The sequence below is a fragment of the Oryctolagus cuniculus genome, chromosome 15, assembly GCF_051225735.1.
Source record: "Oryctolagus cuniculus isolate XC-2025 breed Fujian yellow rabbit chromosome 15, ASM5122573v1, whole genome shotgun sequence".
Classification (NCBI taxonomy): domain Eukaryota; kingdom Metazoa; phylum Chordata; class Mammalia; order Lagomorpha; family Leporidae; genus Oryctolagus; species Oryctolagus cuniculus.
This window is the reverse complement of record NC_142881.1, coordinates 20,912,241-20,935,435: the sequence shown is the minus strand read 5'-3', so window position 1 is coordinate 20,935,435 and position 23,195 is coordinate 20,912,241. Positions and strand designations below refer to the sequence as shown.

General features: G+C 40.1%; 1 long non-coding RNA gene across 9 annotated transcripts in view; it reads right to left on the bottom strand.

The window, feature by feature from the left end:
• LOC149121928 (uncharacterized) overlaps positions 1 to 23,195 on the bottom strand; it is a 352,265-nt gene that overhangs the window by 47,449 nt on the left and 281,621 nt on the right. For all 9 annotated transcript variants that reach the window (XR_016221589.1, XR_016221588.1, XR_016221590.1 and 6 more), the window contains one exon: positions 14,638 to 14,788. This is a non-coding gene — a long non-coding RNA (uncharacterized LOC149121928). The remainder of the gene's footprint in view (positions 1 to 14,637; positions 14,789 to 23,195) is intronic.

Sequence of the window (23,195 nt, the reverse complement as noted above, 5' to 3'; positions counted from 1 at the left end):
GCTTTCTGGTGTTTCAATTCTGTTCCATTGGTCTATCCATCTGTTTCTGTACCAGTACCATGCTGTTTTGATTACAACTGCCTGTAGTATGTCCTGAAGTCTGGTATTGTGATGCCTCCGGCTTTGTTTTTGTTGTACAAGATTGCTTTAGCTATTCGAGGTCTCTTGTGCCTCCATATGAATTTCAGCATCATTTTTTCTAGATCTGCGAAGAATGTCTTTGGTATCTTGATTGGGATTGCATTGAATCTATAAATTGCTTTTGGGAGAATGGACATTTTGATGATGTTGATTCTTCCAATCCATGAGCATGGAAGATTTTTCCATTTTTTGGTATCCTCTTCTATTTCTTTCTTTAAGGTTTTGTAATTTTCATCGTAGAGATCTTTAACGTCCTTGGTTAAGTTTATTCCAAGGTATTTGATTGTTTTTGTAGCTATTGTGAATGGGATTGATCTTAGCAGTTCTTTCTCAGTCATGGCATTGCTTGTGTATACAAAGGTTGTTGATTTTTGTGCATTGATTTTATATCCTGCCACTTTGCCAAACTCCTCTATGAGTTCCAATAGTCTCTTAGTAGAGTTCTTTGGATCCTCTAAGTACAGAATCATATCGTCTGCAAAGAGGGATAGTTTGACTTCTTCCTTCTTGATTTGTATTCCTTTGATTTCTTTTTCTTGTCTGATGGCTCTGGCTAAAACTTCCAGAACTATGTTAAATAGCAGTGGTGAGAGTGGGCATCCCTGCCTGGTGCCAGATTTCAGTGGAAATGCTTCCAACTTTTCCCCATTCAATAGGATGCTGGCTGTGGGTTTTTTATAAATTGCTTTGATTATATTGAGGAATGTTCCTTCTATACCCAATTTGCTTAGAGTTTTCATCATGAAAGGGTGTTGAATTTTATCAAATGCTTTCTCTGCATCAATTGAGATAATCATATGGTTTTTCTTCTGCAGTCTGTTAATGTGGTGAATCACATTGATTGATTTGCGAATGTTGAACCATCCCTGCATACCAGGGATGAATCCCACTTGGTCTGGGTGGATGATTTTCCTGATGTGTTGTTGTATTCTATTGGCCAGAATTTTATTGAGGATTTTTGCATCTATGTTCATCAGGGATATTGGTCTGTAATTTTCTTTCAGTGCTGCATCTTTCTCTGGCTTAGGGATTAAGGTGATGCTGGCTTCATAGAAAGAATTTGGGAGGATTCCCTCTTTTTCGATTGTTCTGAATAGTTTGAGAAGAAATGGGATTAGTTCTTCTTTAAATGTCTGGTAGAATTCAGCAGTGAATCCATCTGGTCCTGGGCTTTTCTTTGTTGGGAGGGCCTTTATTACTGTTTCAATTTCTGTTTCAGTTATGGGTCTATTTAGGTTTTCGATGTCTTCATGGTTCAATTTTGGTAGATTGCATGTGTCCAGGAATCTATCCATTTCTGATAGTTTTTCCTGTTTACAGGTCCTTGTAGTAATTTCTGATGATTCTTTTTATTTCTGTGGTGTCTGCTGTTACGTTTCCTTTTTCATCTCTGATTTTATTGATTTGGGTCTTTTCTCTTCTTTTTTTAGTTAGTTGGGCCAATGGAGTGTCAATTTTGTTTATTTTTTCAAAAAACCAGCTTCTCGCTTGGCTGATTTTTTGTAATTTTTTTTTTGATTCAATCCTGTTAATTTCTTCTCTGGTTTTAATTATTTCTCTTCTCCTACTAGATTTGGGTTTGGTTTGCTGCAGTTTTTCTAGGTCCTTGAGGTGCGCTGAAAGCTCATTTATTTGGTACCTTTCCAATTTCTTGGTATAGGCACCTATTGCTATAAATTTGCCTCTCAATACTGCTTTTGCTGTATCCCATAAGTTTTGATATGTTGTGTTGTTGTCTTCATTTACTTCCAGAAAGTTTTTGATTTCTCTTTTGATTTCTTGAATGACCCAGTGTTCATTCAGGAGCATGTTGTTCAGTCTCCATGTGTTTGCATACTTTCTGGGGTTTCCTGAGTTGCTAATTTCCAGCTTCATCCCGCTGTGGTCTGAGAAGCTGCATGGTATGATTCTAATTCTTTTAAATTTGCTGAGACTTGCTTTATGGCCTAGTATGTGATCAATCCTAGAGAAGGTTCCATGCGCTGCTGAGAAGAATGTGAAGTCTGTAGATGTAGGGTTGAAAGTTCTGTAGATATCTGTTAGATCCATTTGGGCAATAGTGTCAATTAAATCTGCTGTTTCCTTGTTGATCTTCTGTCCGGATGATCTGTCTATTTCTGAGAGTGGAGTATTGAAGTCCCCCAGTACTATTGTATTGGAATCTAAATCTCCCTTTAAGTCCCTTAACATATCTTTTAAATAGACCGGTGCCCTGTAATTAGGTGCATATACATTTATAATAGTTACATCTTCCTGTTGAATTGAACCCTTAATCATTATATAGTGTCCCTCTTTGTCTCTCTTAACAGTTTTTGTATTAAAGTTTATTTTGTCTGATATTAATATGGCTACACCTGCTTTTTTTTGGTTTCTGTTGGCATGGAATATCTTTTTCCAACCTTTCACTTTCAGTCTGCATGCCTCTTTGTTAGAGAGATGTGTTTCTTGTAGGCAACAAACAGTTGGGTTGTGTTCTGTGAGCCAGTCAGCCAAACGGTGTCTTTTAACTGAAGAATTCAGACCATTAATGTTCAATGTGACTATTGATACGTAGTGACTTTGCCCTGCCATTTTCCCGGAAATATTTTCTAGTATATGCTTTGAGCTTCCCATGCTCTTTTACTGGTAGGTGTTCTTCCTTTCCCTTCTTTCATATTAATGGCCGTGTGTCTGTGTTTCTGAGTGTAGCACATCTTTAAGTATCTTTTGCAGGGCCGGACGAGTGGCCACAAAGTCTTTCAATTTCTGTTTGCTATGAAAGGTCTTTATTTCACCTTCATTCACAAATGAGAGCTTGGCAGGATATAATATTCTGGGCTGGCAATTTTTCTCTCTTAGCACCTGTGCTATGTCTCGCCATTCCCTCCTAGCTTGTAGGGTTTCTGATGAGAAGTCAGCTGTGAGTCTGATTGGAGATCCTCTGAGAGTAATCTGACGTTTCTCTCTTGCACATTTTAGGATCTTTTCTTTATGTTTCACTGTGGTAAGTTTAATTACCACGTGTCGTGGTGAGGATCTCTTTTGGTCATGTTTATTGGGGGTTCTATGAGCTTCCTGTACTAGGATATCTCTGTCCTTCTCCAAACCTGGAAAGTTCTCTGCTAGTATCTCACTAAAAAGGCCTTCCAATCCTTTCTCTCTCTCCATGCCTTCAGGAACTCCTAGAACTCGAATGTTGGTTTTTTTAATAGTATCCTGTAGATTCCCAACAATATTTTTTAGGTTTCTAATTTCCTCTTCTTTTCTTTGGTTTGACTGTATGTTTTCCTGTGCTCTATCTTCTAAGTCCGATATTCTCTCTTCTGCTTCACCCATTCTGTTTTTAAGGCTTTCTAATGTGTTTGTCATTTGATCTATTGAGCTCTTCATTTCATTTTGATTTCTCTTCACTATAACACTTTCCTGTTCTACTAGTTTCTGAGTTTCATTTTGACTCTTCCTTAAAATTTCGTTTTCACGAGAGAGATTTTCAATCTTGTCCATTAAGGATTTCTGCAGTTCAAGGATTTGCTTTTGAAAACTTCTAAATGTTCTTATCATAAATTTTTTGAAATCCGTATCTTGCATTTCTTCTATCTCATCATCTTCATACTCTTGGCTTGGGGTGTTTTGCTTATTTGGAGGCATCATAGTGTCATCGTTGATCTTGCTCCCTCTATTTCTGTGTTTGTTACTCGGCATAGTTAATTCTTCTTGCGTCACTGTGCGTTTTTTTTTTCTTTTTTTTTTTTTTTATACTGTGTCCGTGTTAAGTGGACTGCCTGCTGTTGGAGGAGCCTTGGAGGCTTGAGATGGGTGCAGCCTGAGAGCTCTGCCTGGTTCTTCCTCCCCTTCCAGCACCGATGTGTGGACTCAGAGCCCTGAGCGTCCCAAGTCTCCCCGCTGTTGTCTGTGTGGCATGCACTCCCCTTGGAGCACTGGCGCGCAGACCCTGGGGCTTCTGCGGCTCGGTCCCCAGGGTCCCTTATTTTTATAGCTGCACCTAATTTTAGCTCTGGGGAAAAAGTTTAGGGCTATAATTTTTAAACTTTAATTATTTTGGGGCAAAGGTGACTTCTTGTTTTTAATAGCATTAGCTTAAGTCACTCCATCTTGGTTTGATTTTAAAGTTCTTCACCTAAAATATGCAAGAGAGAAATGTCACCTTTAAGATGACCTTTAAATGAACTCCCATCAAACTGATAGCAGATTACTCGTAGAAATCCTATAGGCAAGGGAGAAAGTACAGATATATAAGTCCTAAAAGAAAAAGAAAAAACCCTTCCAACCCAGAGTACTTTACCCAGTGAAGGTCTCATTCACAAAAGAAGGTGAAATAAAGACCTTCCAAGACAAACGACATTTGAAAGAATTTGTCACTACCTAGCCAATCTTAAAATTATATCTAAGGAGGTACTACACATAGAAACTAAAAAAGACAGCAACATAAAAGAATGTGAAGTCAGGAAATCCCCTGGTAAAATAACAAAGGAGATTCAAAACAAATAATTGGAATATTTACAGGAAAATGTCAGGACAGACTCATTACTTATCAATAATAACCTTGAATGTAAATGGACTAAATTTTCCATTTAAAAGACACAGACTGGCTTAATGAATAAAAGAACAAGATTCATCTGTGTGCTACACACAAAAAACACACTTCACCAATAAAGATAGAAATAGACTGAAAGTAAAAGGATAGAGAAACATATTCCATGCAAATGAATGTTAGAAGTGAGAAGGAGTAGCTATACTTATTTCAGACAAAATAGGCCTTAAGACCAAAATTGTTAAAAGAGATAAAGGTCATTATGTAATTCCTAAGGGACCAATTCAACAATAAGATGTGACTGTGGTAAATGCATATGCCCCCAATGCTAGGGCACCCACTTTTATATAACAAATGTCAATGGATCTAAAGGGGGAGATAAGCTCCAACACAGTGATAATGAGAGACTTAAACACCCACAATCATCAACAGACACATCAGCCAGACAAAACATTAACAAATACACAACAGAGTCAATCAACACTATAAACCAAGTACACATAACTGGTATCTACAAAACATTTTATCCCACAATTGCAGAATGCACATTCTTTTCAGCATAGAACAGTCTCTCAAATAGTCCACATAATAGGACATAAAGTAAGTCTCAACAAATTAAAAAAATTGAAATCATATATTTACAATATTTTCATAAGTATTCTAAATTTAACTTAGCATGACAAAGGAAATGGAAATGAAACAAAGAAAGAAATACTGAAGTTCAAATAAATGCTTCTTTACAATAAAGAAGTTGAGTTTCTATTCCTGGAAGCTATAGGTGTCTACAAGCTTTCACATCCTAATCTTCCTCTGAAATAATCCAAGTTTGATTAGATTAAAGTGAAGGTTGGTCTTCGGGTGAAATAGGACAGACAGTATGGCAATGGAACTGAAGGAATACCAAGATATTCCTACCAAAATGTCACCCTATGACACTGGTTTGGGGGAAGGGCTCTCGTCAAATACATAAATGTAGCTTAAATGATTAGTATGGTACACTGAGAAAAATAACTGGTGAAGACAGGAGATTAAAACCTTTCATACAGAATTACTACTAATTATCACTTAAGATTTTTGATCTTAGTTGTTCTGCCTTCCCTTAGAGCTGGTGTGAAAATCAAATGGGAAACATTATTTGAAATTTTAAAAATCTGGAATGCTAAAGTATGGTTAGAACAGTAGCCAGTGAAGTCATTCTGCATTTGGAACTTTGATCCAGAAACAAAAAAATAAATAGAAGGATACAAAGGAATGAGTCATATATCTATAATTTTGATCCAGTTTCTTAAACTTGTTGAATCAGTTTCCACACTTTTTTTTTAATGGAAATGTCGGTTAACACAGCCATGCCCCAAATGGGAAAGCCTGGGTTTGATGCCTGGTTCTGGCTTTTGATTCCAGCTTCTTAATAATGCAGACCTTGGGAGGCAGTGCTGACAACTCAAGTAATTGAGCTCCTGCCACCCACTTGGGAAACCTGGATTGAGTTTCCGACTCCCACCTTTAGGCTCCTGTTTGTTTGCAGGCATTTAGGGAGTGAATCAGCAGGCATGAGCACATTCTCTCTAACTCTCTCTCTCTCTCTCTCTCTCTCTACTTCTTAAAAATAAATAAACACAAAAATAAAATGGAAATAAGGAAATGTCTCATAGGTTACTGTGCAAAGGAAATAATGTATCCTATTAAAAAATTACAGCAGGGATTCTAGGTCATCACAAATGTCTTGTAAATGACAGCTAACAAAATATAACAAAGTAGATTTTCATGAAGAAAATCATTCAGAAACAACACAACAAGGCATTTCCTATGATACGAAGACATAAGTAGGGTGTGGCAATGGAGAGCCAAGATTATATAAAATCCAGGATAGAGTGATAGCCACTCATAACTGAAACAGGTAGACAAAGCTTCTTTCTCCGCACGAGATAGTTACCCTACCCATCTGTGTCAATCATGGTTTATATTTAACACATGCAATTAGCAAACTCTCCACAAAACACTCGTGTTAAAGAATGCGGCCATTGGAGGACCACTGCACTGGTTCTGCCATGAAAAGTTTATGTGATCATGGGAAGATATCTAACTTTACTGTTTCTTCATTTGTCAAATGGGAATAATGATCATCATCATACAAATGAGGGTAAGAGTATGTTTGTGATGTGTGCCCTACAGGCCCTGTTACCAGAAATAGATACTTGAGAATTGACAGTCACTTTTTTGACTAATTTTAACAGAGCCTACCTTTAAAGAGCTTAGAACATAGCTGGAGGGCCAAGAGTAATCAAAAGTATATAAAGTAACCAACAAAAAAGCAAGGAAACTATTTAGAGCTAAGTTAGGGATTCCCTTCATCAAGACACATTAACTATGTATTTTGGCAGTAACAGTATTACCATATACCAATGTGCCAGCTACTGCTCCCAATTACAGAAACACTGTAGAATAAAATATCAGTGCTCCCTGTCCCATGGTGTTTACCATCCAGGGGTCCTGGTTACTCAGCATCAGTCTATCATGTGAGGATCCACATTGCCTTCTCCTGCTCCCCAGAACAAAAATAAGCATGAGTAGAATGTTTCTCTAGGTGTTCATTCATTCATTCACCATCTTCTCTCCTGCTTCTGACTAATACAGTCCAGAAATACTTGCTGAAATTCCTGCTAATTTAGATTTGGATATTAGCTTCAATTTTGAAACCATACAGCCTGTGATTTGTATTCACGAATATGTAATAGGGTGCTGTTCTGTATATGTAATAGTATCTAAGAGACAATATATACATATAATACTTTTACAAAACAAGTTATTTGAGATTATACTGTACCTGACCTGGAAGCTTTAAACAAAAGAGACTGGAGGTGGATGTTTGGCATAGTTACTAAGACACAAAGCTTTATTGGAATACCTTAGTACAAGTCTCAGCTTTGCTTCTAATTTCAGCTTCCTGCTAATGTGTACTCTGGGAGGAGAGTCAGTACTTAGATCCCTGCCACTTATGTAGCAGATCTGGACTGTGTTCCCAGCTCCTAACCTCAGCCTCCTGCAGCCCTGGATGTTGTGAGCACTTAGGGAGTGAAAGAGAAACGAATTATCTCTCTCTGTCTCTCTCTTTCTGTACACTATCTTTAAAACAAATAAAAATAAACACATAAATTTAGCAAGAAAGAAACACATCATTCACCAAGGACCTACATTGAGTCAAGAAAGATTCTTCAAAATATAACTTTTAAATTGAAAAATTGGACTGTAAGGCTTGTCTTATTATTCACCCTACACAAATAAAAAGTCTGAGGATTAGAAACATTAAGCAACTAGACCAAGGTCACAAAGCCAGTGAGAAGCAGAGGCAAATTACTGATCTGACTCCAATGCCAGGGTTCATTCTATTCCATCCCAGAGCCACAAGGAGTGGGCATTCTGCTGCTGCCTCTGACACTAAGGTGCAGCCACTATTGACAGAGTATTCATGGGACTCTGTGTCTATGGATAAATGACTGCTTTGGGTCAGAGGATCTCTGAACTCTGCTCATGATCTCTTCTTTATCTTCCCGTTTGGACTTGACCAGAATCATCAAAGACACACCCAAAAGCAGGATGTGCTTCTTGTAGGAGGATTTGGCTGGATACAGTCAGTCTGATACCCAAAGTATCTGCAGATGATACCCTCATTTAAAAAAATTATATACTTGAAAGGCAGAGTTAGAGACAGTGAGAGAGAATGTGAGACAGATCTTTCATCTGCTGGTTCACTCCTCAAATGGCCACAATGGCCAGGAGCTGGGAGCTTCCTCTGGGTCTCCTACATGGATACAGGGGCCCTCTGCTTTCCCAGGTACATTAGCAGGGAGCTGGATTGGAAGCGGAGCAGCCGGAACTCAGGCAACCATATGGGATGCTGGGGCTGCAGGCAACATCTTAATCCACTATGCCACGACACTGGCCCCGATGATGCCCTTTTTCATCTTAGCAATTTTGGAAGCCGTCTGGAGTATGAGATAATAAGTTACCCTGCAGAGGTCTCTGTCTACTTGAGACCATTCTTACCACTTAAGGCAGTGTTCAAGGGAATAAACACAACCAACAACATCAGGCATAAATTATCTTAGAAATTTATCTAACCTTGCTTAATGTCAGTTTCCTCAGTTACAAAATGGGGATGACACCTGATCTTCTCATCTGGATCTCTTGAATTTCAAATGACAAAACTGAGATATTAAAACACTTTAAAATGATACAAATGATCACAGCAGGAACTAGAAGAGAACATATATCCAATATAGTGAAAAGAGTAAATATATTTAAATGTATATATATATATTAACATTTATATTGAATTTTATAACTTACACCTGTTCAGATTAACATTATCTCCGTGCATTTTAATACAACTCTAATACTAAGGGCAGAGTCCACATTTTCTGGGACATTCATCTACAAATACACAATTTCTTATCATGAAATACAAACATAAATCATAAACGCTGGGTGTATTTCTTATAAAAGAGGACGCTTCAAGCATCAGCAAGATCAACTGCTTTGGGATTTCTAGGAGTGGAGTCTAGAGATCTACATTCTAACTCCTTATTCCCCAACTAATTCAGCTCTAGGTGATTCACCTGATTCTGGGGTCTAAGAGTAAGCTGAATACTTTCTATAGTGAAGGTTAACGATACAATATCTAACCTTGCCTGGGCATAGCAAAGTAGCTTATAGAAGGTGTTGGACAGTGACAATCAACAGGGGCCATTGGCAAGGGATGGGTGGACCTCTTTGTGTTTGAAGAGATGAGAGCCCAGTTAGCCAAGTGCCCAAAATCTTGCCTGGGCAAATAATTTCCTTTACTCCATATCTACTGACTTATGAGTGTCCCATGAGATAAGAGTGGACACTTCGGTGAAAATCAATAACTGTACTGTTGAGAATTTCAGACCATCCCTCAAGCCATCTAAAAAGTACATCTGTTAAGAATGTGGTCTGTGGAATAGGAACATCCTAGCTGCAATTATTATGGTCTGTGAATGGGGAAAGTTGGGTCCCTCACTTCATCTGTAAAACAGGGATAATAATATCACCTGTGTTACATAGGTTATGTAAATATGACCTGACATAAAGTACTCGTAATGCAGTGCCTGGCACAGAATTAAGGCTCAAAATCTGCCAGTAACCTGGAAAAATCATCCTATAACTCATATGTTTGATTCCCAGACACATTTGGGAAACTTGCCAAGTAAGCAATTATAATTTCTTGGACGGATATTAAGCACACACACATTTATAAACACACACACACAAACACATATACATGGGAGTTGAGACAGCATACAGAAACAGATGAAAGAACTATCACCCTATGTTGCTCCCCCTCTTCGTGGAGGAACGACACAGGACCCTGCACTGTTCTTTCGTCTGCTCGGCCCTCCCCGGGTTTGCTGCTGGTTCTTCCCGGGTTGGCTACTGTCCCTTCCACCTCCGTGGAAGGGCAGTTCCCCCTGGCCACATTCCCCACTTCCGCAGGGGAGCGGCACACCGCCGGCCGGCTCTCTCGGGGGCTGCACAGGTGTTCCCCTTAGATGTTCCCCTTAGATGTTCCTGGTGCATGCCGTCTCTCTCCTCCTTTATAGTCCTCCTCTGCCAATCCCAACTCGGCTGCCCACACGCCGAGTACGCTGCTCTCCTCCAATCAGGAGCAAGTCCTACGATTTATTAGCTGAACTGGAGGCAGCTGTGTAGAAGCTGTTTTCTTCTCTCCCAGTGCCATATTGTGGGGGAGCAGATGCATAGAATAAGTCTTAATTCCAGTAACTCAGTCCAGTCCGGATTGCTCCCCACAGATCCCCCTTTCTTTTTATTTTTGGTGTTGATACGCGCCTGTCTTCGGTGTCCCGCGGCACACACTCTGCTCTACTTGCTAGAGTTGCCACAGGTTCTTACAAGTCCTATCAATCAGGCAAACCGAATCCGGGTCCTCTCTTCGCCATGTTGTGAGGAGGTTTTTAGGCGCTGATGCGTGCCTGTGTTCGGTGACCCGCGGCTCACACTCTGGTCGAGCCGCTTGCAGGTGCTTACCGCCTTAATCAGGCAGACCGAATCCAAGCCTCCTAATTGTTGTATTGTGGGGAGGCCTTACTGATGTTAATTCGTGCCTGTCTTCGGTGACCTGCGGCGCATAAGCTGCTAGCCGCCCGCAGGTGCTCATCGCCTCACTTAATCAGGCAGACCGAATCCAAGCTCTCACATTGCAGTGTTGTGGGGAGGCCTTATTGATGTTAATTCGTGCCTGTCTTCGGTGACCTGCGGCGCATAAGCTGCTAGCCACTGCAGGTGCTCATCGCCTCACTAATCGGGCAGACCGAATCCAAGCTTTCTCATTGCAGTATTGTAGGGAGGCCTTTCTATTTCTCTATTTCTCTATCTCCGGGCATTCCTATTTCTCCCATTTTACTTCTATCTTCCAGCATTCCTATTTCTCTCATTTTACTTCTAAACTTCTGTTTCTCTTATCCCCGCAGCCTCCCGGTGCCCGCCCCGAGGCTGCTTCTCGGCGGCTTTCCGGCTCTGAGCTGCTACAGCCCGCGCCTCTCTCATCTGCGCGGCTTCGCGGCTCTGCGCGGCTCGGCTTTGCGCGCACACTCCGCGGTCTCCACGCCCCTTCGTGTCTGCACCACGGCCTCGCGCCAGCCCCGCGTTCCCTATCTATTCACACCCCGTGCTCTCTCTGCACGCCGCGGCTTCCGTGAGTAACACAGCGTAGCTTGCGTCTCCGCCACTAGCATTCAATCCAAGTTCCCCGGGCTAGCCTGGCGAATTCAACCCAGCTCACGTCTCCGCCCTACGATTTGGCCTCCCGTCCTCTGCTCCCAGGCTAATCAGACGGGTCCCAATCTGGCTTACGTTTCCGCTTCTGGTTTCAACTTTTCGCCCCCTATTCCCGGGCTAACTTGAGAATCCCAAAGTGGCTTTCGTTTCCGCCTCTGCCTGCCCCCCGCGGCTTCAATTTCCCTAACATTTTTCTCTACCCGGTATGTTTCCCCAAGCTTTCCTCCAACAATACTCCTCCCTCATTTCTCCTGGCCTCTCCCCACAGTCCGCATCCGAGTCTGTTTGTTCTAGCTTTCACTTTCGCTTTCGACCTTAGAGATTTCTCCCAGCTTCCCCCCATAGTCCGTATCTGAGTCTATGCCTAGGCTTTCAATAGCTTCTTCCGGCACCTTTTTCGTCCGGCTTTTCCCTAGGCTGTTTGCTAGTCTCTCTCTCCGATATTTTCCACTTCCCGTTTCTTCCCTCCTAAGTTTCCTATCCGTCCTAGGTTTCCTATCCGAGTCACGGCACCATTATGTCGCTCCCCCTCTTCATGGAGGAACGACACTAAGCCCTGCCTAGGCTTCACATCCGAGTCACGGCACCATTATGTCGCTCCCCCTCTTCATGGAGGAACGACACTAAGCCCTGCCTAGGCTTCACATCCGAGTCACGGCACCATTATGTTGCTCCCCCTCTTCGTGGAGGAACGACACAGGACCCTGCGCTGTTCTTTCGTCTGCTCGGCCCTCCCCGGGTTTGCTGCTGGTTCTTCCCGGGTTGGCTACTGTCCCTTCCACCTCCGTGGAAGGGCAGTTCCCCCTGGCCACATTCCCCACTTCCGCAGGGGAGCGGCACACCGCCGGCCGGCTCTCTCGGGGGCTGCACAGGTGTTCCCCTTAGATGTTCCCCTTAGATGTTCCTGGTGCATGCCGTCTCTCTCCTCCTTTATAGTCCTCCTCTGCCAATCCCAACTCGGCTGCCCACACGCCGAGTACGCTGCTCTCCTCCAATCAGGAGCAAGTCCTACGGTTTATTAGCTGAACTGGAGGCAGCTGTGTAGAAGCTGTTTTCTTCTCTCCCAGCGCCATATTGTGGGGGAGCAGATGCATAGAATAAGTCTTAATTCCAGTAACTCAGTCCAGTCCGGATTGCTCCCCACAACCCTAGGATTATTGGAATAATCCAGAAGAAACAAAGACCCTCCAGTGAACTCGTGGTATTATCTTTGTCTCCCTTTGCCACAGCTGAAGTCAACATCTCTACCAGGATTGCCCAGATCATTCCTTACAAAAAGCATACAGATTATTCTGTATCTCTTGATCTATAAGAGAAGACAAGAATCACCATCCATCAACCACACATTTATTGAGACTTGCCCCACATTCCAGAGATAAGTGTTCCTTACCACAAAAGATTCTAGCATTTGCTTTTCACAGGACCCTAGTTAGACAGATGCTATTATCTCTACCAGACAGGTGGAGCACTTAGGACTGCACAGGCTCCTTTCAGATTGCACAATCTCCTAGAGCAGGAGACTGGCCTTATATAATCAGATTACCCTCACAGAGCAAGAAAAGCCTCATACACAGACTCTACTCAATAAACATGAGTGACTTTTGGCAGCTGCCCCTTCAAGATGCAGCTGTGTCCTTCTATCCCTCCCTCCAGCTACCCAATCTGCAGCTGCCTTAGGTGGTGATTTCCAGTGCCTGTTCTGTGCAGTCCTGAATGCATCTTTCCTAATACCTCTAAAGCCATCGGGCTCCTCTCGTCTCAGACAGCTCCAATACACCTGTCTTGGGAAAGTATGAACAGCAGAGCCCAAGTGCAAACCTATTAATAATGGATATCACACTGCAACTGGTCTTTGAAATCACAGGTGCCTTTTGTCCCAAGACAGACAGATGCACTTGAATCTACTTTGGTTCAGCTCTCCTAACACAAACTTCTTTTTCACACAGTCACAGTCACATGTAGGAGAAAAGCACTCCACACATATTCTCAGTTCTCAAATTCAAGTGGTAGTCACAAACCCATCTTTCTCAAAATTCCTAATTTTATTCACCAGACCCTATCCAAATGAATTCAGGAGAATGGATAAATGGATGGATAGAAAGATACATAGATACTATACTCAAACTATACTCAAACTAAGTCTAACAGTGCCTCTAAACATATCCAAGGACTGCTCTACAGGAAAGGCAGTATCTTCTTCTAAGTATTGTCCAAGAACCACCACATTATAAACACATGGGTGATTTTCAGAAAGTCTAAATTGAAAATCACTCACCAATTATTAGGCGATTGGTAATTACTTCTCGATCTCATGTAAAAATAGAAAATATAGGACTTATGATTCATAAATTCCACCCTTCCCCCACAAACATGCAGGATGATTTACAAAAAAGATATGCAATTTCATTGATTATTCAGTGTGTTCAAATCCCACAAAGCTCTCCAGGTTTGCCAGTGACATATCTCAAAGATGCATTGGGGCTGTGTGATTGTGCCAAATGCTACCTGTAAAACCATCTTGTGATTTCTTTCTATCAAATGCAAATGTCAGAAAACAAATCTCAACTCAGCATTCAGATAAATGAATACAATGACTTTCATAGCTGATAAAATTCATTTTAGATAGGGCTGGAACCAGAGGCTGGATTCAAGTGTTCCTTTCATACCCCATCTCTTAGACCAGATATTTCCATGTGACAACCCATAAATTTGTTTTAGACTTTCTGCTTTGAGTTCAACAAAAGGGCAGTTTCATAACATCCTCAAGTTAAGCCAATGAAAGCAAAACACTCATTCCTGGACCAATCAGTGACACTAGAACAGGTGAATACCTCATGCCTGCCACTCAAATCACAAGGATTGAGTGGGAGAAGGATGTTTCTCAACAGGAAGGCTCACTTGCTGTTAACAGAAGTACGGATGCATGTTATGCAGACACAAGACATTTCACTATAGTTGGTATTTTCCCCACATAATTTTTTAAATAATATACATTCTCCATGAGTTTTTTGAAGATCCTTCATGTCCATGAGTTATGAAGAATTTTGGCACCAAAATAGAGTAATATTTTAATTCTAATTTCCATAAACTTTTTGAATTACAGTCGTATACAGATGTATGAGAGGGGACGTGATAAGGAATTGACTCACATGATTATGGTGGCTGAAGAGTCCAGTGTTAGGTTGTCTGCAGACTGGAGACCCTAGGATGCTGGTCACATGGCTCAGTTCAAGTCCTAAGGCCTCATAAGCAGGAAAGCTGATATGCACAATCTCAGTTCAAGGTCAAAAGTCTGGGCTCCTGGGGAGAGAGCAGTTGGTCTAAGTTCTGGGTTGTAAATGCAGAGAATTTTTCTGCCCAAAGCAAGAGGCAAGCATGCCCCAGCAGTTGGGGGAAAGGCATACACCAACTCCCTTTCTGTATATTTCTGTCTAGGGACCAGCCAATTGGATGTTGCCGCCCACATTGAGGGTGGGTCTTCCCCCTACTACACTCAGACTCAATTGCTAAGCTCCTCTGGAAACACCTCACAGACACACCTAAAATGTGTTTCCAGAGTGCTAGGAATCTCTAAACTAAATCAAGTCAGCACCTGAAATTAACCATCACAAGTGGTGCCCTGTTAAGGTTTTAATTTACATTTTCTCTAATGACTAATGATATTGAGCATCTTCTCATGTCCGTGTGGCCATTTGTATAACTTATATTTAACTACATCTTTGTAAATCTATTCTTTGTTTTCAAATTGTAACACACATTTTTTTCATTACTGATTTATAAAAGACCTTTTACATGTTTTGGATACAAGTGCTTTATCAGGTACGTGAGTTGCAAATATTTTCTCCCAGTCTTTTGGTTGTCTTTTCACATGCCATCAATAAAGTTTCTAGAGCAAAAGAAAATTCTACTTTATGCCATTAATTCCTACCTATGGACTGAACTGTTGGGGTAGAAATCTACATATTTGAGTGAATGCCAAAAAAAATCATTCAAATTCCAGCTCTTCTGTTATCTACAAGCATGACCTTATACAACTAATAACTTCTCTGAGACTCTATTTTACTATCTACAAAATAGGAAGACTAAAGTGGATGATTATCAAAATCATATTCAGATATACATCTTGTTGTTTGATATACAGTAGAATAGAATATGAATCCTGAAATATGGCTAATTAAATATTAAAATATTAATGAAAAAAATCTCCAGAGTCAAGGATTACACAGGTGAATGCTGCCTTCTGATACCATCTATCATATAATTCCTTTCTTCATTCATTCACTAGTTACTGAACACTTGCTCTTTATGCCATCTCTATAGGAGACTAAAATTGAATCAGAATTCTCTAGATTCCTTCCTTCAATAAGGGACCCTACTTTAGCACTTAATATCTGTCTTTTTAGAAGTTTTAAAACCTAAACATTATAGAGTTAATAAGAAAAATCATTTCCTCATCAAGAATGCACACCTATAACATTATATCATGATGGACTAATCCTTTGAAAATAGAACTTTGGATACAGTAATATAACCAAATATAGGATGGAGAAGGGCTCTCTTAACTTTCCTTCTTCTTTCTTTTCTTTCTTTCAATGTGAATTAATTTGGCTTTCCTTGTTGCCCTGAAAAATTTCCTAGCCCTCAATCATATATTAATGTCGCCCATGCTAAATTCACTTCCATGATGTATTACACCTGGATGTGGGGAGAAAATGTCATTCTTCAGGTCATATGCTTTATACTGCAGGTACTGTAGCTGTCACCAGCTTGTACAATGGTTCAAGTCCATTAATAAAACAGTGATCAAACAAAATGTCCTCAGGCATAAACACAATAAGAGCAAAGATCTAGATGATGGTTTGCACTCATTTGTAATATCCTATTTTTGCAGTATGCTTTAAGCTTTTCACCTTAAGCAAGAAGTTGATGATTTCATAATAATTTTCCTTCTAAATCTTTTCCTTTCTATTTAAAAACTGCTGACTCTATGACAGATTCTCATATAATTGCTTGCCAACACACTTCTGTAAATTTCAAAGCTCACTTCACTAATGCTTGGTTAATTACCTGGGCACTTGATGGCAAGCCAAAACCACAAATTATCATTACAGAAATGAAACATTCGAATGCCTGCCACTCTTCTAAAGCTTTTCCTTTAAAATGTAGATAGTACTTACTTTCTTAGAATTGTCTAAGAAATTAGCTTTGCTCGAATTGTGCACTAGCTATTCAGATTAACATTCAAGAGCTTTCTGGTCTGGCAGATCTAGATTCAAATCCCACCATGACCACTGGTAATGTTGAAGCTTTCTATAAATTACTTACATGGTTAAGCCTCAATGTTCTCATCTTTAAAAATGGAATAATAGATAATGATACCTACCTTTTAGGGTTGTAGTGAGGTTTTCTGAGATACATCTTGAGAGGCCATAAATGATGGACCCAATACAAACTTCACAAATGCTTGCAGAGCAGAACTGATATATGCCATTTTCTTGTAAAGTATGGCTAGGTCTATACTTCAGGGTTAAGCTACCTTCTTTGTATTGGACTTATCATCATGAAAATAATGAGATACTTTGGTTCTAATAGTGATAAATATCAACGACAGAGGCACTTTTTATTTAACATATAAGAAGGTCAGTTTACTTTCTAGGCTCTTCTCCTGATCAGGCTAATACATGAGCAATGTCCCTGCACTCCTGGAATTTTTTCTCACCCGCAAGCAACAGGGTACCAGAGTACATTCTACCCCAACTTCTTCTATCTGTTACATTATGATCACTCCTTGTCTCCTTTCCTTTTTGCTCAGATTTCAATCAAACACAGCCCCTATCCATCCACTTCATTTTTATGAATCCTACATAAAAGGTTTTTTAAATCCTTTATCTCACTCAAACGATAAATATTGGATTGTGTATAAATAAAGAGAGCCACTTTATCACAAATATTAGTCTATTTTCCAACTGGGGTTAGAAACTCATACTGTGTTTCTGAAGCAGTCTTTGGAGCACTTTCAGAATCAAAGTGGAAAACTGGCTGTAATGGTCTAGAGGGAAAACGCTTTTGATAAATCAGAGATAGCCTCTTCTTGGCACAATACTAGCTGCAACAGAGGGAGACTGGCGTGAAAATAAAGCAAGCGCTTTTCACAAATCAAATGGATGAAATACACAATGCTTACATAAAGGCGTAAATATTTTCATAATCAATAAATTAAAATAATAAATTAGAAAATGATTACCAATATAATGTTTACAATTTTCTTACAAATGTGTGCATTTACAGGCCAGTATATTGGCATAGCTGGTTAAGCTTCCACCTGCAATGCCAGCATCCCATAAGAGCACCTGTTCATGTCTGTGCTGCTCCATTTCTGATCCAGCTCCCTGTTTATGACCTGGGAAAAGCAGTGGAAGGTAGCCCAAGTGCTTGGGCCCTGGCCACCCACATGGGAGACCTGGATGACACTCCTGGCTACTGGCTTTGGCCTGGCCCATTCCAACCATTGCAACCATCTGGGGAGCCAACCAGTAGATGAAAGATCTCAATCTCTCTCCCTCTCTCTCTCTCTGTAGCTCTGCCTTTCAAATAAATAAGTCGTGTTTTTTAAAGTATCCATTTTTCCCAACTATGGGGTAGAATTTCTCTGTGACTGAGAATCCATTGCATTTGAAGAAAACTTCTGATTATACCTTGGAAATGCTGCATTTATACTTGATAATGCCAAGTATATGAGGCTGTCTCAAAAAGTTAGAAGAAAATGTGTCTTATGAAACAAATGTGCATGGATTTCAAAAATTTTTTCATCTCAACTTGTCTTGTAATATCATTTTTCCTGTTCTTTTTAAACTGCCCTCAAAAGTAATAAATAAAACAGTAACAAATTAGGTAATCTCAAAGACATTGAAAAAAAAACCTTGAGAAGCCAATTCAGCCTTCTAACTACGCATCCCCCAAATTACTTACATAATGCTCCCCTCTCCCCCCACTTAAAATATTTCACAGGGTGCTGGAAAGAGATAGAAGGACCTCTGAAAGGCTATGATAATCCTGGACTTAAATCACCTGCTTTAAGAGTTTCAGCAGTTATATGTTTCTGTGACTTGATTTTAATCTAGGCCCATCTCTGTTTACCCATAGATGGACATTTCATTGACAAAGTCTGCATCTCTTACGTAAAGGTGCACCTCTCTAGTGCTGATACCTTTTTCTACATGCAGACCTTTCAGCCTATCTCAAGCCATCTGTCATCATTTTGTAATTCCCTGTACTGACAAGTGCTAGAATTTGCAACACATCTACAAGTTTCCAGAAATTTGATTGATTCCCTAGTTTTCAAAATTTCCAACCCTAATGAAAGAATTGAAGCCAGATCTACTTTGTATTAAGTGCATCATTTACCAGGTTTCTTTATCAGGTAGGTGTAGTGATTCATTTGTTTGTATGATTTTATTTATGAAACCTTTCTACACTTTCTCACTGGCTGGGTAGAAGTGGGAATTAGGATATCATCAAGGAAATACTAACACCCTCTGTTACCTCAACAGCTTTGTTAACACTTACCTCCATTCTCCCAGCAATGCTATTCCAGTGAAGTAATGTAAAAAGAAATGAATAGGCTGGTGCCGCAGCTCAACAGGCTGATCCTCCACCTTGTGGCGCAGGCACACCAGGTTATAGTCCTGGTCGGGGCACCGGATTCTGTCCCGGTTGCCCCTCTTCCAGGCCAGCTCTTTGCTGTGGCCTGGGAGGGTAGTGGAGGATGGCCCAAGTGCTTGGGCCCTGTACCCCATAGGAGACCAGGAGAAGCACCTGGCTCCTGCCTTCGGATCATCGCGGTGTGGCGGCCACAGCGTGCCAGCGGTGGCAGCCATTGGAGGGTGAACCAACGTCAAAGGAAAACCTTTCTTTCTGTCTCTCTCTCTCACTGTCCACTCTGCCTGTCAAAAAAAAAAATTAATAGAGATGTCCAGGTACTATATTAAATTGTCAACTTTGACCTTTGATGGTCAGAACAGCCAGCGACAACTATGATTAATGGTATTCCCAGATTCTGAGAGCTAGGAGGTGCACTGACCAGTTATAACCTGTAATGAAGAGAAGGTGTGTAGTTACTAGACAGGATTCAGAGAGCACTCAAACTCAGTCCTCCACCCTCTTGTCTATTATTTAATTATGCCAAATTTGAAAGCTGATTAGAATGTGGTTTGGTTATTTATTAATAACTATTTACCATATTAGTTAAATTAATTAATTTAGTTTGCTAATTTAACATAATTTAAAATTTCATTTGTAGTGATAGGTCATCCAAAAGTTTTCAGAAGGAAAAGTCAAGGATCCAGATATCTGAGCATTCGCCTCCAGTCTACCTGAAAATCTGTCAACATCTTTTCCCATCCATTCCCAGAGTAGGTTCAAGGGACCATGCACCTCTCTTCCAACACTGTGCTATGATGAACAGGCAGCAACATTGTGAACTTTAGCATGATGTTTATGAGGTACAAAAATGTGGCTGAAATAATTTCAATGACCAATTACTGATTTTTAAATGTTGCAGCCCTAATAGACCCCAGAACCTTATAATAGGGTACCAGAATTAATTCACTACCAATCTCCTACTCACACATATTAATAAAGAACACACACACACACACAATGCTGAAAGCTCTCTTCTTTTTTATATCCTAGCACAAAATTAATAACTGTTTTCTGAGTACTTGAGGAATAGATTTTAATTCCCACCAATATCTTCAATTCAGACATTTGACTGATTTTCATAAATCGTAGTTCTACTTTATCTTCCCATATTCCCAAATTCTGCTTAGATTGACCCACTTCCTATACACTTCTAAGTCAGAGTTATTCTGCCCAGCTTCTCCCTGTGACTACTTCTGTCTTTCCTCTTCTTCAGGAATCCTTTATTCCAATAAAGCTAGACTTGTGGCTGCTCACCTGTCTTGACCTCTACACATTCACGCACAGAATTCCTTTCTCTGAATGCCCACCCCACTCTCAGTCTCAATTTTTCGACCTATTTCCAATGTCACTTTCCTCATAAAACCTTTTGTGATCAAGCCCCTTTGCATTTCACGAGACCCTTTCCTGCTTGGGACTCCATAACTCTTTCCATGTTCTTGACAAATGTATCATATTCAGGCTTTTCAAGGGAAGTACTAGTCCATTTCTGACCCCATGGTAAAAGTAAGTACCTCAAAGGAAAATTGTGGCTAAAATGCTTTTGTATGCCATGTAAGGCCCAAGCACAGAGCCATACACATCACAGATATGCAACACGGTGGTCCCTCCTTAGCCATGGTTTCACTTCCTGCAGTTTCAGTCACCCATGGCTCAATATATTGAATGGGAAATATAAAAATAATAATCCATAGGCTCTACATTGAACACCACTCTGAGTAGCAGGATAAAATCTCACATCTTCCCACTGAGTCCCACCTGAGATACTGATCACCCAGGGAATCCATACTCTGTATGCTAGCTGACAGCCAGTCCCTCAGTGTCCTTCTCAAATCCAGAGCTGCTTTCAGGGTATAGGAGTGTTTCTTCTCTGGCAACCCCCGCCCCCTTTTTAAACTTAACAATGGACACAAAATAGAACAGTAATGACGGTGGTGGCAATTGAGATAGGTCAAAGAGAACCCATGAAGTTCTTCCTTTAAGTATCATTTCTACCTTCATAGGAAGAGTACAGTACAATAAGCTATTTTGAGAGAGAAATAGGCCACAAAAACATAACTTTATATTCTTGTAATTGGTTTCATTATTGTTGTCATTAATCTCTTACTGTGTCTAATTTATAAGTTTAGCTTTACTGTAGGTACAGATACATAAGGAAAAATTAGCATCTATAGAATTCAGTGCTATCAGCAGTTGGAGAACCACGGGGGATCCTGAAATGTATTTCCCAAAGACAAGGGGGAAACTACATTATATATTTTTAAATAAATTGTACTAAATTTAAAAATAGAAAAAATTGGCTACAATCCATTGTAGATGCAAATTATAAAACAATAATGAGATACATTTTTCATCTACTTTGTTTGGCAAAGGCCAATAATGATCATATATATATATATATATATATATGCTGGCAGGGGTCTAAGGAAACATAATTATTTATTGATAGAGGAAGCATATATTTTTGGGTCAAGAAACCTGGCAATAGGGAGTGAACCAGTGAGTGGAAGATTCATTGTTTCTCTTTTTGTCTCTCCCTCTCTCTCTCTGTAACTGTGATGTTCACATAAATAAATAAATCTCTTCTTTTAAAAAAAGTTATAAAATGCAAATGTCCAACAGAGGGGCTAAGTCAGAGAAATTATTGCATACGCTTATCACTGAATGCTATCCTGGCCTTTCTTTCTTCTAAGGAAATGACTTCCCACCTATTCTTCTAAAGTCCTATTCTTCTTTGCCTAAAATCGTTTACTCTCCCCTAAAAATTGCCTAAATTCCTCCCCTCTCCTTTATGCAGTGGATCTGTAAGCTTTTAAATCTCAGTGGGTTAGTGAGTACTCACTTTCCTTACCTACCATGCACCCATACATGTAATAAATTCTTTTCTCCCATCAATTTGCCTGCTGTTATTTTATGTCAAAGACTCAACTATTGAACCGTATCAGAGTGCCTGGTTTCAGTCCTGGCTCCTCTGCTTCCTATTCAGGTTTCAGATAATATGCAGCCTGAAAACAGTATATCAGCTGGGTCCCTGCTACCTATGTGGGAGACCAAGATGGCAATTCAGGCTCCTGGCTTCTCCCTGGCCCAGACCAGATTGTTCCATGCATTTGGGAAGTGAACTGGAAGATCTTGGTCTGTTTTTATATCTTTGAAATCAAATAAATATTTTTAAAGAAAATTAAGATAAATTTATTTGGTGCAAGAAAATTTTGAAATTCTCACAAAGTTTTTTCAGAATACACATTTTCCACCAACTTTTTGAAGGTTCTCAGACTTTATTCTCATTACCAAATCAGATATATAGCAAAGAAACTCCAGGGGTAGCACAAGAAGCAAAGGACAAATTAATATAAATTCTATTTGAATTTGAGAAGTTTGTGGCTTGATGTATATTCAGGATTCCAAACTACAAAACAGATGCAATTAATGACACATGTATGGCTGTCAAGGCTGGAGCACTGAGAAATGTTGATGAACTCTATAACCTGGCAAAGACTGACCAAGGAATTAAATAAGACACAGTAATTACAGCTGCTCCTCTTAACTGTCTGTTGCTGGTGGTGGAATCATGTCAACCAAGGTACCCCTGCACTCCACTCCCCATTACTAAGAGTTCACTGAACATCAGTTATTCCGTGACTTGATTCTAAGCAATGAACACTATATTCACTCTATTTTAAAATGAGGCAATAGAGGCAAAGAAAAACTGATACATATGTCGTAGGTCACATAGGCAATGATAGGGCCAAGTTTCTAAGTCATATGGCCTGACTCTGGGGCCTGCACACTCAACAACTAGACTATATGACTCCTTTCTATTTTCGGAGCCACTTGAGCAAACACATCCCACCTATCCTTGAAGTGACACCAATGGAATTACCCACTATATTAAGCTAGACCATGCATTTGTCCCTAGGTTTTATAGAAACAAATACTGCATTTTCATTTTCAGGGCTCTAACATTTCAGAGATGTCTTTTGAAGGTGCAGTGATTCTCAAGATTTCA